Source organism: Vipera ursinii (assembly GCF_947247035.1).
Source record: "Vipera ursinii genome assembly, chromosome: 2".
Classification (NCBI taxonomy): Eukaryota; Metazoa; Chordata; class Lepidosauria; order Squamata; family Viperidae; genus Vipera; species Vipera ursinii.
Genome location: NC_139513.1, coordinates 180063916 through 180078684, shown reverse-complemented (window position 1 = coordinate 180078684; position 14769 = coordinate 180063916). Strand labels below are relative to the sequence as shown.

Here is a 14769-nt window from a genome sequence, read left to right as displayed (position 1 = left end):
TAATTCTATAATCAATATATTAATAGTTTGTTTCCTTGAACTTCCCTTCTTCTAATAATATGCTCCTTTATCAGCATTAGGCAGATATAATTCTTAATATTTTCAGCATCAAGTTCCCTTCATCCAGAGGGAGGGTCTTCTCAGGGTGCCGCCAGTAAAAGATTGCCGGCAGATAACACCCAGGGGGAGGGCCTTTTCTGTGGGTGCGCCTGCCCTCTGGAACCAGCTGCCCGTGGAGCTCAGGACTACCCCTGACCTACGTTCATTCCGCCGAGACCTGAAGACTTGGCTCTTTGAGCTCTCTGGCCCAGGCTGAGAATTTAAACTGGGGTTTTATTTTCAGGGATAATTTAATCTTTTATTTGTCTTTTAACTTTGTATTTTGTATTGGTATGATTTTAAAATGCCCTGTAAACCGCCCTGATTCCTTCGGGAAAGGGCGGTATATAAATCTAATAAAATCTTTAAAAAATCTAAATCTAATGCATACAAAGTTGGATATAGACATTATTTTGTATTTGTACAAGTAACAATGGCATCCATGTATAACATCTTTTCTGCTTGACTTATATTGCAGTTGTAAAAGTCATCTTATTAAATCACTATATATCCTGTTTACAGAATTCTTATTTATACTTAATTTCCTCTCAATATTCAGATCATTATCAGTCATAATTTTCTCAAAATTGATTACCTTTGAATATCCAAACTTTTCATTTACTTATATCATCCCAATATTTTCATATTTCATATATTATAAAGATACTGTACTACTTATATATCTTATAACATCCACATATAACGTCTTTTCTGGTCAGCTTATGTTTCAATTATATTTGTAAAAGACATCTTGCTAAGTCACTATACTGGTAAAACTCGAAAAATTAGAATAATGTGCAAAAGTTTATTTCAGTAATGCAACTTAAAAGGGGAAACTGATATATGAGATAGACTCATTACATGCAAAGCAAGATAGTTCAAGCCGTGATTTGTCATAATTGTGATGATTATGGCTTACAGCTCATGAAAACCCCAAATCCACAATCTCAGAAAATTAGAATATTACATGCAATCAATAAAACAAGGAGTGTACATAGAACAATATTGGACCTCTGAAAAGTATAAGCATGCATATGTACTCAGTACTTGATTTGGGCCCCTTTTGCAGCAATTACTGCCTCAATGCGGCGTGGCATGGAAGCTATCAGCCTGTGGCACTGCTGAGGTGTTATGGAAGACCAGGATGCTTCAGTAGCGGCCTTCAGCTCTTCTGCATTGTTCGGTCTCATGTCTCATCTTTCTCTTGGCAATGCCCCATAGATTCTCTATGGGGTTCAGGTCAGGTGAGTTTGCTGGCCACTCAAGCACAGTAATCCCACGGTCATTGAACCAGGTTTTGGTGCTTTTGGCAGTGTGGGCAACTGCCAAGTCCTGCTGGAAAATGAAGTCAGCATCCCCATAAAGCTCGTCTGTGGAAGGAAGTGTGAAGTGCTCCAAAATCTCCTGGTAGACGGCTGCGTTGACCCTGGACTTAATGAAGCACAGTGGACCAACACCAGCAAATGTCATGGCTCCCCAAATCAACACAGACTGTGGAAACTTCACACTGGACTTCAAGCATCTTGCAGTGTGTGCCTCTCCATTCTTCCTCCAGACTCTAGGTCCTTGGTTTCCAAATGAGATGCAAAAGTTGCTCTCATCAGAAAAGAGGACTTTGGACCACTGAGCAACAGACCAGGTCTGTTTTTCTTTAGCCCAGGTAAGACGCTTCTGACGTTTGTTGTTCTGGAGCGTCTTGACAAGAGGAATACAACATTTGAAGCCCATGTCCAGGATTCGTCTGTGTATGGTGGCTCTTGGTGCACTGACTCTAGCCTCAGTCCACTCCTTGTGAAAGTCCCTAACACTTTTGAATGGCCTTTTCCTGACAATCCTCTCCAGGCTGCGGTCATCCCTGCTGCTTGTGCACCTTTTTCTTCCACACTTTTCCCTTCCACATAACTTTCTATTAATGTGCTTTGATGCAGCACTTTGGGAACATCCAACTTCTTTTGCAATTACCTTTTGAGGCTTTCCCTCCTTATGGAGGGTGTATAAGTGATGGTTTTCTGCACCACTGTCTGGTCAGCAGTCTTCCCCATGATTGTGATTCCTACTGAACCAGAGACCATTTAAAGGCTCAGGAACCCTTTGCAGGTGTTATGGCTTAATTAGCTGATTAGAGTGGGACCCTTTGAGCCTAGAATATTGCACCTTTTCACAATATTCTAATTTTCTGAGATTGTGGATTTGGGGTTTTCATGAGTGTAAGCCATAATCACAATTATGACAAATCACGGCTTGAACTATCTTGTTTTGCATGTAATGAGTCTATCTCATATATTAGTTTCCCCTTTTAAGTTGCATTACTGAAATAAATGTACTTTTGCACGATATTCAAATTTTTCGAGTTTCACCTGTATGTCCTGTTTTCAAAATTCTTATTTAAGCTTAGTTTTCCCTCAGTATTCAAATCATTCTTCTCTGTCATACTTCTGTCAAAATTAATTACTTTTAAATGTCCTACCTTTTCATTCACATACATCATCCCAATATTTTCACATTTCATATAAAAATATACTATTTATGTCTCTTATCCCTCTTACTATAAAAGGTAAAGGTAAAAGTTCCCATGCGGCACTCGGAATTCGACCCGCCAAACTGCAGACCTTCTGAGCGACAAGCTCAGCATCCTAACCCACTGAGCCACCGCGTCCCTTTTCCTCTTACTATAAAAAGTAAAGGTAAAGGTTCCCCCGCACATGCGTGCTAGTCGTTTCCGACTCTAGGGGCCGGTGCTCATCTCCGTTTCAAAGCCGAAGAGCCAGCGCTTGTCCGAGGACGTCTCCGTGGTCATGTGGCCAGCATGACTAGATGCCAAAGGCGCACGGAACGCTGTTACCTTCCCACCGTAGTGGTCCCTATTTTTCTACTTGCATTTTTATGTGCTTTCAAACTGCTAGGTTGGCAGAAGCTGGGACGAGTAACAGGCGCTCACTCTGTTACGCGGCACTTGGGATTCGACCCGCCAAACTGCCGACCTTCTGATCGACAAGCTCAGCGTCCTAACCCACTGAGCCACCGCGTCTTACTATAGCTATATCCAAAATTTTATGTTCTTTTAACCATACTCAAACAAGTGTAGAATCATGTAGTACTCCATCCGGTAAGTCGAGTCAGGTCTCTTGAATCTAACTCTAGTCTTCTTTTGCCAAGTAGCTTTCAAAGTTAGTATATTCTGCTTGCCAGGGGATTCCTGTATTTTCGTAAATAATGTTGGGATTGAGAAAGACAGGTTGTATATGATGTACGCTTTTTGTCTCCCAGATTCTAATGATTCTCCTGGCAGCTCTATAATCCATTTTCTTAAAACTTTTTCTTATCCTCAAATTTGTTTTGAAGTCCTGACAGATAAAATATCTTTTCCATTTTCATTGTTGTGGCAAAACTTTGTAGATTTTTTTTATTAAAAAGTTTTGTAAAAATTACAATATAATCCCCAAAACCAACCCACCCAAAACTCCCCCCTCTCCCTCCCCCACTTCCCAAACCTGAACACAGGGTTACAAATATAATAATCATAATCTAACTAACATTAACCAACTATATAAATAATCAAGTTCATAATGCGCTTTAACTCCCCTTTAACGTAAATACAAACAAAATAAAAGTGAACATAATAATAAAAACATAAACAAATTAATATCCAAGTTATTAAACAATACTAATACTAAAAATAATAATACCATATAATTAAAACTAATAAAATTCTGCTATAATAAACTATTAATAATAATAACAATCTAAAATTTACCCATAAGCTAAATGGAACTTTTTGGTCCCATATTTATTCTGAATATAATCTATCTATCTTCTCCAGACCGAAATGTATCTTTCTTGTGAATGATCCTTCAAGTAAGCAGAAATCTTAGCCATTTCTGCTAAATTTGACACTTTAAATGTCCATTCGTCTATAGTAGGCAAACTATCTTTCTTCCAATATTGCCCTACCAATAACTTTGCAGCTGTTATCAAGTTCAACATCAAATTAGTTTCTTTAGTATCACAATCTATAATAACACCCAATAAAAATAGTTGTGGGGTAAACTTTATCTTTCTCTTAAAAATCTTTTGAATGTTCCACCAAATTTTAATCCAAAAAGCTTTTATATTTCTACAAGTCCACCAGATATGAAAATAAGTGGCATCCAAACTGCCACATTTGGGCTGTAAATTAGGATACACACAAGACAACTTTTTAGGATCCAAATGCCATCTATAAAACATTTTATAAAAATTTTCTCTTAAATTTTGGGCCTGGGTAAATGTAACATTTCTAACCCAAATTACCTCCCATATATCCAATGGGATCGGTTCTTGAATATTTTGAGCCCACTTTACCATACAATCTTTAACTAATTCCATTTCTGAATCCAATTCTATTAAAGCATTGTAAATTCTCTTTATATGCGCTCGATTTTGATCTGTGATCTGTTTTACCAAATTTTCGTCCAGTAGTGTAATGCCAACCTTCTGATCTAACTTCCACCTAGCTTGCAATTGAGTATACTGGAACCAGGACTGTACAATATTTTCTTGTTTTAACTCAACTAACAACTTTAATTGCCAATCATTCCCTACCAATCTAAGTAATTCCTTATAAGAAATCATATCCGAACTCACACCCAACTCACACTCTATCGCGTGTCCAGGAACCCCCCAAATTGGTATTTTATAATTTATCTTATAATAATACTTTTTCCAGACATGCAATAAAGCACTTATTAAAATATGAGATTTAAAAGCCTTGTCAACTTTTTTGTCATAAATTAAATATGCATGCCACCCATATAATAAGTCCCATCGCTCAAGATAAAGTGTTCTTTTATTTGTTAAATTAAGCCAATCACTAACCAATGTTAAAACTACCGCATCATAATATAATTTCAAGTTAGGCACCTTAAGTCCTCCTCTTTCCCGTGCGTCTTGTAGAATCTTAAGTTTAACTCTTTTTTTATTATTGAAAAGTTTTAGAATACATTTTAAAAACATAAACTCCCTCCCTCCCCCTCCCCCCAACTTACCCTCCCTCACCCACCCACCCCGACTTCCCAGAGCTGAATACAGGGTATTGACTTTTACAAACTAAAGCTAGAATATGCTAACTAACTAAAAAAACACATTAAATTCTATCACACTTTAACTCCCCTTAAACATAACTAACTAATAATGAATACCTAATGATACATCATATAAAACTAATACTTATTCATATGCTAAATGAAACTTTTTAGTCCCATATTTATTCTGAATATACTCAATCCATCATCTCCATTCCACAATATATCTCTGTTGTGATTGTTCTTTCAAATATGCTGAAATCTTTGCCATTTCTGTCAGGTTTGAAACTTTCAAAGTCCACTCTTCTATAGTAGGCAGTTCCCCCTTCTTCCAATCTTGCGCTACTAAAAGTCTTGCTGCCGTAATTAAATTCAACATCAATTTAGTATCTATAACAGTACAATCTGTAATAATACCCAACAGAAATAACTGTGGAGAAAACCTTATCCTTTTCTTAAATATCTTCTGCATGTTCCACCAAATTTTAATCCAAAAAGCTTTGACTTTTTTACAAGTCCACCATATATGATAATACGTTGCATCATCACAACCACACCTCCAACATTTAGGCTGACAGTTCGGATACATACTTGCTAATTTTTTTGGATCTAAATGCTATCTATAAAACATTTTATAAAAATTCTCTCTTAAATTTTGAGCCTGTGTAAATTTTACAATTCTAACCCATATCTTTTCCCAAGTATCCATTGTTATGACATCCTGAAAATTCTGGGCCCATTTTATCATACAATCTTTAACAAGTTCCGTTTCTGAGTCTATTTCTATCAATGCATTATATATCCTTCTTATATGTGCTTGACCTTGATCTCTAATTTGTTTAACCAAATTTTCATCAGTTATCGAAATACCAACTTTCTGATCTTCCTTTCATCTAGCTTGTAACTGCCCATACTGGAACCAAGTTTGTACTATTTTCCCTTCTTTTAAAATATTAAATGGCTTTAATTGCCACACATTCCTTTCCATCCTAAGAATTTCTTTATATGTAGTCACATCATGTTTAAATCCCACATTTATATTTTCTATTGCATGTTTAGGTATTGCCCAAATTGGTATTTTATAATTTAACTTACGTCGAGCCTTGGTGGAGCAGTGGGCTAATGCCTCCTTAAGTAACACCAGCTGCCTGCAATTAGTGCAGGTTCGCATCCCACCAGGCTCAAGGTTGACTCAACCTTCCTTCCTTCCGAGGTAGGTAAAATGAGGACCCAGATTGTTGGGGGCAATAAGCTGACTTTGTAATAATGCCGCTTGGGGGGGGCGAAAGCCCTAATAAGCAGGCATATACATAGAATGAAGGCTATTGCTAAGCACATTGATTTGTGCTTTAAATTGTAAGCCGCCCTGAGCCTTCGGAGAAGGGCGGGATATAAATGGGATTGAAATAAAATAAATAAATAAATATTTTTTCCAAACTCGCAACAGAGCATACGTGTCTTAAAAACATTATCCACCTTCTTGTCATGCAATAAATATGCATGCCAACCAAATAACAAATCACAACCCTCAATATTCAATAATCTCCCTTGTGTTGAATTAAACCAATCACTAATTGATAAAGCAGCAGCCTCATAATATAATTTAAAACTAAATATTTTAGTTTTTTGAGCATTTAACTTAAATCCAGAAACCTTTCCATATAACAATATTATCTCCATCAAATCTACAACTGAGTAGGTCGGTTGACTTAAAGTAATAACCAAGTCATCTGCAAATGCTCTCAATCTATAATCTTGACCTCTTATTTTAATTCCCTTAATTTTATTTGAGTCTCTTATCTTAATCAATAATATTTCCAATGTTAAAACAAACAACAAAGGTGACAACGGACACCCCTGTCTTGTCCCCTTTTCAATGTTACATGCTTCTGTCAAACTACCATTATTATTTGAGCTGTTTGCTTCTGATATATTGCCCTCATAATTGCAAAAAGGTATCCCCAAACTCCATTTTCTCCAGTACCTTAAATAAAAATTGCCAGTCCAATTGATCAAAAGCTTTTTCAGCATCCAAAAAAATCAGCGCTGCAGAGACCTGGTTATTTCTTTCCAAAAATTCCAATAAATCTACAATATGTCTCACATTATTTTTCATTTGTCTACCACTTATAAAACCTGTTTGGTCACTATGAATCATTTGCTGCATTACCTTCATTAATCTATTTGCTATTTTTTTTGCAAATATCTTGTAATCAGTATTTAAGAGTGATATTGGCGTATAATTTTTGGGTTGGGTAAGATCTTGATCTTCCTTCGGAATCAGCGATATAAAAGCTGTTTTCCACGATGGAGGCACTTCACCTCCGGATTGGATTGTTCTAAATAATTGTTTTAAAGGTTCCACCATTTCTAACTGTAAATCTTTATAATAAACAGCAGTCAAGCCATCTGTTCCTGGTGCTTTCCCCACCTTTAATTGTTTAATTGCTAAAATAATTTTTTTCAGCATTTATCAATTGATTCATCCCTTCCCTTTGCTCTTGTGTAAGAACAGGGATATTCACTTCTTATAAATATCTATCTATATCTATACCTTGAATCTTATCCCCAACATATAACTTAGAATAGAATTCAACAAAAGCCTTTTTAATAAGATTTTGCTGAAACACCTCTTTACCTTATGTACTATTCTATCTATGTTACGTGACCTTTGTTTCTTCCTTAACAAATAAGGTGACCACCTACCCGGCTTATTAGCATTACAAAAAGTATTATGTTTAATATACCGTAGGTTGGTTGCCACTTGATCTGCCATCAACATATTAAACTGACCTCTTAACAAAGTAATTGCTTCTTTGATCTTATCAGATGGATTCAAAATTAGAGCCTTCTCTTTCCTCTTAATTTCCTCCTCTAACTCTTTTCGCTTATATTCCAATTTACGCCTATATTTATTATTCAAATATATTAACACTCCTCTCATATAAGCTTTACTTGCATCCCAAACCATTTCAATAGAAGTACCCTTATGCATATTTGTATTAAAAATGCTTTCTTCTGTTTTTTACATTCATCCACATTTTCTTGATATCTAAACAGATTTTCATTCAATCTCCAAGACCACCTCTGTCCACTCTCTTTTTCCAATTCCAACCATACTGGACTATGATCTGATAAAATTCTTGGACATATCTTAATCTTCTTGATCCTAGAAAAAAATCATTAGTAGTTAATACAAAGTCAATCCTGGAAAAGGATTGATGTCTATCAGAAAAAAAGGTAAAATCTTTTTCTTCCAAATTTCTTTCTGTCCAAACATCTCTCAATTCCAAGTCATCTCAAAAAAAGATTTAGGCAATCTAGCATGATTTGGTATGCTTTTAAAAAGACCTTTTTTGTCTTTTTGTGTGTCCAGGACTCCATTCCAATTTCCCATCAAAATACACGATTTATAATCCCATTGAATTATCTTACTATGTAAAAGTTTATAAAATTCTCCTTGCTGTTGATTAGGAGTATATAATCCAACCAAAAGTATCTTCTTGCCTTCTATTAAAAGTTCAATTATAATATATCTTTCTTGTTTATCTGTTTCAATTAAATTAGCTGTTAAATTTTTCTTCATATAAATAACTACTCCATTTTTCTTATCTGGAGCAGACGCACTAAACTGTACACCCAATCTAGAGTTTATCAGATATTTTTGATCAGCTGCACGAATATTAAATCTTAAGTTTAACTCTTGATTTTTTCCCCACCCAGATAAATTTATTAATACCCTTCTGCCATTCATCCAGATTAGCATCTTTTTTCAGTATAGGTATCATTTGAAACAAAAAGAGAAACTTTGGTAAAACATTCATTTTAACAGCTACAATTTTCCCCAGCAAAAATAATTGTAGTTTTTTCCAATTATTTAAATCCTTTTGTACTTTTAGCCATAATGTCTCATAATTATTCTTATATAATTTCACATTAGAGGCTGTAATATATACTCCCTTAAATATTTGTTTTACTTTTTCACTATTTCATAACCTGTCAATTTTACTAACATTTCCTTTTCATTCATAGTCATATTTTTAGATAATATTTTAGTCTTATTATTTACCTTAAAACACAAAGAAACAGCATTCCAGTGCCATTTTTCCCCTTTAAGTCAAATTAAAATATGGAGAAGATTAATTCTGCCCGAGTTTCCAGCAACTTCTCCTGGTCAGCTCTGTCTGCTTTTAAATCACTCACAAGTCACTTTAAATAGCAGATGTGGATGCGGCGTCTTGCTTCGCTCCTAAAGCTCGGAGCAAAGGCGTCCTGGGTGTGGAGAAAGCCTCGGGCTCTGAGGGAGCTCTCACCCTCCGACCCCCAAATAATTAAGGGGGTCTAGGGGAGCTCTACCTCTACCCGAGGAAAACTCTCCTCCCCCTCTTCTCCCAAGGGGGAGGTTTTCAAGCCGCGGGACAGTTGATTTTCGCTGTCTCCGCGCGCTTTCCACGGAATCCCAGTACAGGTGGCCAGAAGAAAGCCGCCATCGGTGTGCCATCGCCACCGGAAGTCAGATTTTTTTTTTGTATTAAGGTGTACTTCTCTTGATTTGTAGCTTCCCTATTTATTATTTACCTTAAAACACAAAGAAACAGCATTCCAGTGCCATTTTTCTCCTTTAAGTCAAATTAAAATATGGAGAAGATTAATTCTGCCCGAGTTTCCAGCACTTGCAATTTTAACTTCTCCTGGTCAGCTCTGTCTGCTTTTAAATCACTCACAAGTCACTTTAAATAGCAGATGTGGATGCGGCGTCTTGCTTCGCTCCTAAAGCTCGGAGCAAAGGCGTCCTGGGTGCGGAGAAAGCCTCGGGCGCTGAGGGAGCTCTCACCCTCCGACCCCCAAATAATTAAGGGGGTCTAGGGGAGCTCTACCTCTACCCGAGGAAAACTCTCCTCCCCCTCTTCTCCCGAGGGGGAGGTTTTCAAGCCGCGGGACAGTTGATTTTCGCTGTCTCCGCGCGCTTTCCACGGAATCCCAGTACAGGTGGCCAGAAGAAAGCCGCCATCGGTGTGCCATCACCACCGGAAGTCAGATTTTTTTTTTGTATTAAGGTGTACTTCTCTTGATTTGTAGCTTCCCTATTTAAGTCGCTTTTGTCAGTGCTGCAAACATTGGATGTTTTTGCTCTGACAATATAAGAGGCGGCCTTTTCCTTTAAACTGTTTTGCTTTAAATTAAATGAAGCTGGGGGGAGGAGAATGCTATCCCGGTTGTTTTTAATAAGTTAAGGAATGGCACACTATAGAACGGAAGCAAAGCTTTGTATGGTTGGAGAATTGGAGAATGCAATTTATGACGTTTAAATTAAGGGGGGGAATTATATTTGATACGATGTGTTCAGGGGAGGAGAATTCAGATTCTGGCATCTATCCATGCTGTGCCAATGTCTTGTTCTCATTATTATAGACTTCTTTAGAATATACGCCAGAAGATCATTTGAAGTGTTTCATTAGTCGGAATCATGCCAGAATCACCTTTCTTTTCAAATAAACTGGGGTCCTGAGCCCCAGCCGCTGTCTCTAGCCTTGAGAGAAGCTGGCAAACATTCAGGGGAAAATCTTCATCATAGGAAAAGAGAAAATGCTCGAAGATGGTGACTTGGCAGCTACTGACACTCCAGAGGAGGAAGCAACAGACAGCATGCTATGGGAAGATGAGTTTTTGCAGTACTCCAAGTTGGGGGCAGAACCCAAGCAGTTAGGAGAGCTTATCTGGTTGTCAGGCTGGAACCACTCCAGTGGAGAATCCAGACAGCTCGAGACTGCCTTGCCGCCCTCAAAGATTTCAAAAGCAGAATGATGGAGAGCTACCAGATCATCTGCCACTGAGAATTTGTGTGCAGACAGAATCCTGTCTGCAGACCAGACAGCCCTCCAGCCCCAGGAATCCCCTGCTAGGCTCTCTACCCCCACAGAGACAGAGAACCCCAGCCTGGCGCCCTTGCAACAATGGGAGGTTTGGGAACCCCCGCAAGTGGAAGGCTAACAACCTCTGAGCTTGCCACAGCTAATAAAGGCCTTGCAATATTTTTGGGTGTTGCAGAAGCCTGGAGATAGCAGCTGGTGGGAGAATGACCACAGCTAGGAGATTGGTCACTGTCCCCGAACGTACAGCTACCTCTGTGGGGCCCACAAATGAGGGAGATCCAGCAGCCTCAACCACAGCAAGGGGAGGCAGCAGCAGGGCCCGAATGTGCAACCCCTGGGCATACAGCAGGACTAATGGGGTCACCAGCAACTGGAGGTTCAACAGCTGCTGTGGAGGGCCCAGCAGCCGTTGAATCAACAACCAGGATGGGGCCAGCAGCAACTGGGGTTACAACAGCCACAGTGGGGGCCCCAGCAACCAATGATGGCCCCACCTTTCAGAGCAACCTTTGATGGAAACCCAGAGAAACTGATTTTTTCCCCTCACCCTAGTATGATCTCATTTGAATTGCTGGGCCTATCTCTACCTGGATCCAGGTGCTATGGTCAATGTGATTGCGTCTAGCCTAGAGGGAGAAGCATCCAAATGGTTAAACAATTTATATAATGAGCAAGCCGCTGAATTGGAGGGCCCCCACCTCTTCCTCCTAGGGCTGAGAGAAAGATTTGAGGACCCATCTATTGCCCTCAAAGCAGAAGAACAAATCCACAAGTTAAAACAAGCTGGCTGACCTGCCCTGGAATATGTGCGAGAGTTTCGCAAGATAGCCCGTCGGATAGAGAGATGACCTGAGCAATCCATAATTCATCATTTCAGGGAAGGATTGGACAACCACCTTTCTCAGGCCTGCCTCTATCGAGCTGTACCTGACCAGCTGCAAGAATGGTACCGGGGAGCGGTAAGATTAGATGTTCAGCTCACCCGCTATAAGAAGCCTTTCCCACCTGAAGCCGAGCCAAGGCCAGAACAACCCAAATGACAATCACCCTCACGTAAACCTCCAACTACTGTGATGGCTGAAAGACCCAGGCCACCTGCAGGCCCATCAATTAAGTGTTTCCGGTGCAGACAGCAGGCACACTGAACAGCAAATTGTCCAGTCCCCTCACCCCAATTGCAGAATAGACCAGGACCAGCTGCGAGAAAGAAACCTGGACAGCGGTAACGAAAGAGAAATCCAACCAGATCACGCAGGAACCTGTTGCCCAAGTCACATCCCCCACACAAGAGGATGCCAGGACTCAGTCTGGATCTGCCCCTGTTCTACCCTCTTTCAACAGTGATGACGAAGGAGAGAATGACCCGATGGTGAGCCGACACGTCCCCCCTTTCTCACTACCTGCCAAGCTCATAATCCCTAAGTCGGGTACGCAGGTAGATTTAAAGGTGCTAGTTGATTCTGGATGGTCCCGATGCATCATTAGCTTGCCATTTGCCTTGAAACTGGGCATAAGCAAAACTGCTCTCCAAACCTGTGAGGTTCAAGCAAGCCATGGCTCCCTGATTACACACAATTAACGGAGCCCCTACGCCAAGAAATAGGTGAGCACTGGGAGTTTATTCGCTTCCTGGTGGCCCCAAAAATGACTGAGGCTGTGATCCTAGGATCATCCTGGTTGGACAAATGGAAGCTGTTTATCTGGTGGGAGAAAGGAATGAGAACAGTGAGACTACCTATAGGGACTAAACCTTCCACTGATTCAACAGATGTAGCAGGACAATTTAGGCCACCAACTGAATGAGCGTGCATGGCTGCCTCACCGCCCCCAGGTGAACCAACCGTCCCCAGTGAGTACCGGGACCTGGTGGGGGTATTTAGTGACAAAGAATGCGACACCCTGCCCCCTCACAGACCCAATGATTGTTCTAGCGAATTGTTGCCAGGAGCCAAACTCCCATGACCGAGGATGTACGCCATGTCCCCCCTCGAAATGGAGGGGATGCAACGATATGTGGATAAAAACCTAGCGAGAGTTCATTGAACGAGCCAAATCTACTGTGGGAGCCCATGTGTTGTTCAAGGAAAAAAAAGATGGGTCTCTTCATGTCTGCATAGACTATAAAGGGCTTAACACGGTGAATGTGGAGAACAAATATCCCCTCCCCCTCTAGAAAGACTTGTTAACCCACCTAGCTAAGGGGAGCATTTTCACATAATTGGACCTGAGAGAGGCATACTACCGGGTGAGAGTAAAAGAGGGAGACGAGTGGAAAACTGCCTTTAATTGTCCCTTGGGAAGCTACCAATTCAAAGTCATGCCATTTGGACTGCAGGAGGCCCCATCCACATTCATGCAGCTGATTAATGAGGTTCTACATGATCATTTATACAAAGGTGTTCTGGTGTATCTTGATGACATCTTGATATACAGCATGACTGATCATATAAAGCTAGTGAGAGAAAAACTTGCAAAGGACTCCCATCTGCCCAACGACTGACTAAATTTTTCCTCAAACATACGTACCAACTGCATGGCTCCCCTAAGCGAATAATTTCGGATAGAGGAGTGCAGTTCATAGCGAAATTTTGGAGGAGTTTTCTTATATTAATTGGATCATCTCAAGGCTTATCAACTGCTTTTCATCTGCCTACCAATGGGGCTGCAGAATCCACTAACAAAATGGTGGAGCAGTATCTCAGATGCTATGTTTCCTACCAACAGAAAAACTGGATTGACCTCCTCCCTTTCGCCGAGGTGGTTTACCATAATTCTGTTCACAGCAGCACCAGCTACATGCTTTTCAGAGTAGCCACAGAAAAAGAGTTCAGCCCAATACGTGAATACCCTCAGGTGCCCTCCACTTCCCAGACACTTGATCTATCAGTGAGGAAGTGTCAACTAAATATTTACGCCTCAAATTACCCAGAAAGTAATTAGGACCAAAATTCCTGGGCCTTTCCCCATTGTAAGGATCATCAACCCCGTCACAGTAGAATTAAAATTCCCTAGGGTTTTAGGAAAAGTACACCCTGTCTTCCATTGCAGCCTGCTGGAACCTTTTCGGGACTCCACCTGGAATGTAAGATCCATGAATCAAGGAAAGCTGGACGTGGTCAAACAAGAGATGACAAGACTGAACATCGACATCTTAGGTATCAGCGAACTAAAATGGACAGGAATGGGTGAATTTAATTCAGATGACCATCAGGTATACTACTGCGGGCAAGAATCCCTCAGAAGAAATGGAATAGCCTTCATAGTCAATAAAAGAGTAGGAAAAGGAATACTGGGACACAATCCTCAAAATGACAGAATGATCTCAGTTCGAATCCAAGGCAAACCATTCAATCTCACAGTAGTCCAAGTCTATGCCCCAACCACCAATGCTGAAGAGGATGAAATTGACCGGTTCTATGAAGCCCTTATAGAACTAACACCAAAAAATGATGTCCTTATCATCATGGGGGATTGGAATGCTAAAGTAGGAAGCCAAAAGATAACCGGAATAACAGGCAAGTTTGGCCTTGGAGTACAAAATGAAGCAGGGCACAGGCTGATAGAATTTTGTCAAGAGAATACGATGGTCATAGCAAACACTCTTTTCCAACAACCCAAGAGACGGCTCTACACATGGACATCACCAGACAGTCAACACAGAAATCAGATTGACTATATGCTCTGCAGCCAAAGATGGAGAAGCTATATACAGTCAGTAAAAACAAGACTAGGAGCTG

At 39.9% G+C, this 14769-nt stretch overlaps 1 protein-coding gene across 1 annotated transcript in view; it reads left to right on the top strand.

Annotated features, from left to right (window-relative positions):
* KRI1 (KRI1 homolog) overlaps window positions 1–14769 on the top strand; it is a 95301-nt gene that overhangs the window by 31832 nt on the left and 48700 nt on the right. The gene's annotated exons all lie outside the window — the stretch shown is intronic.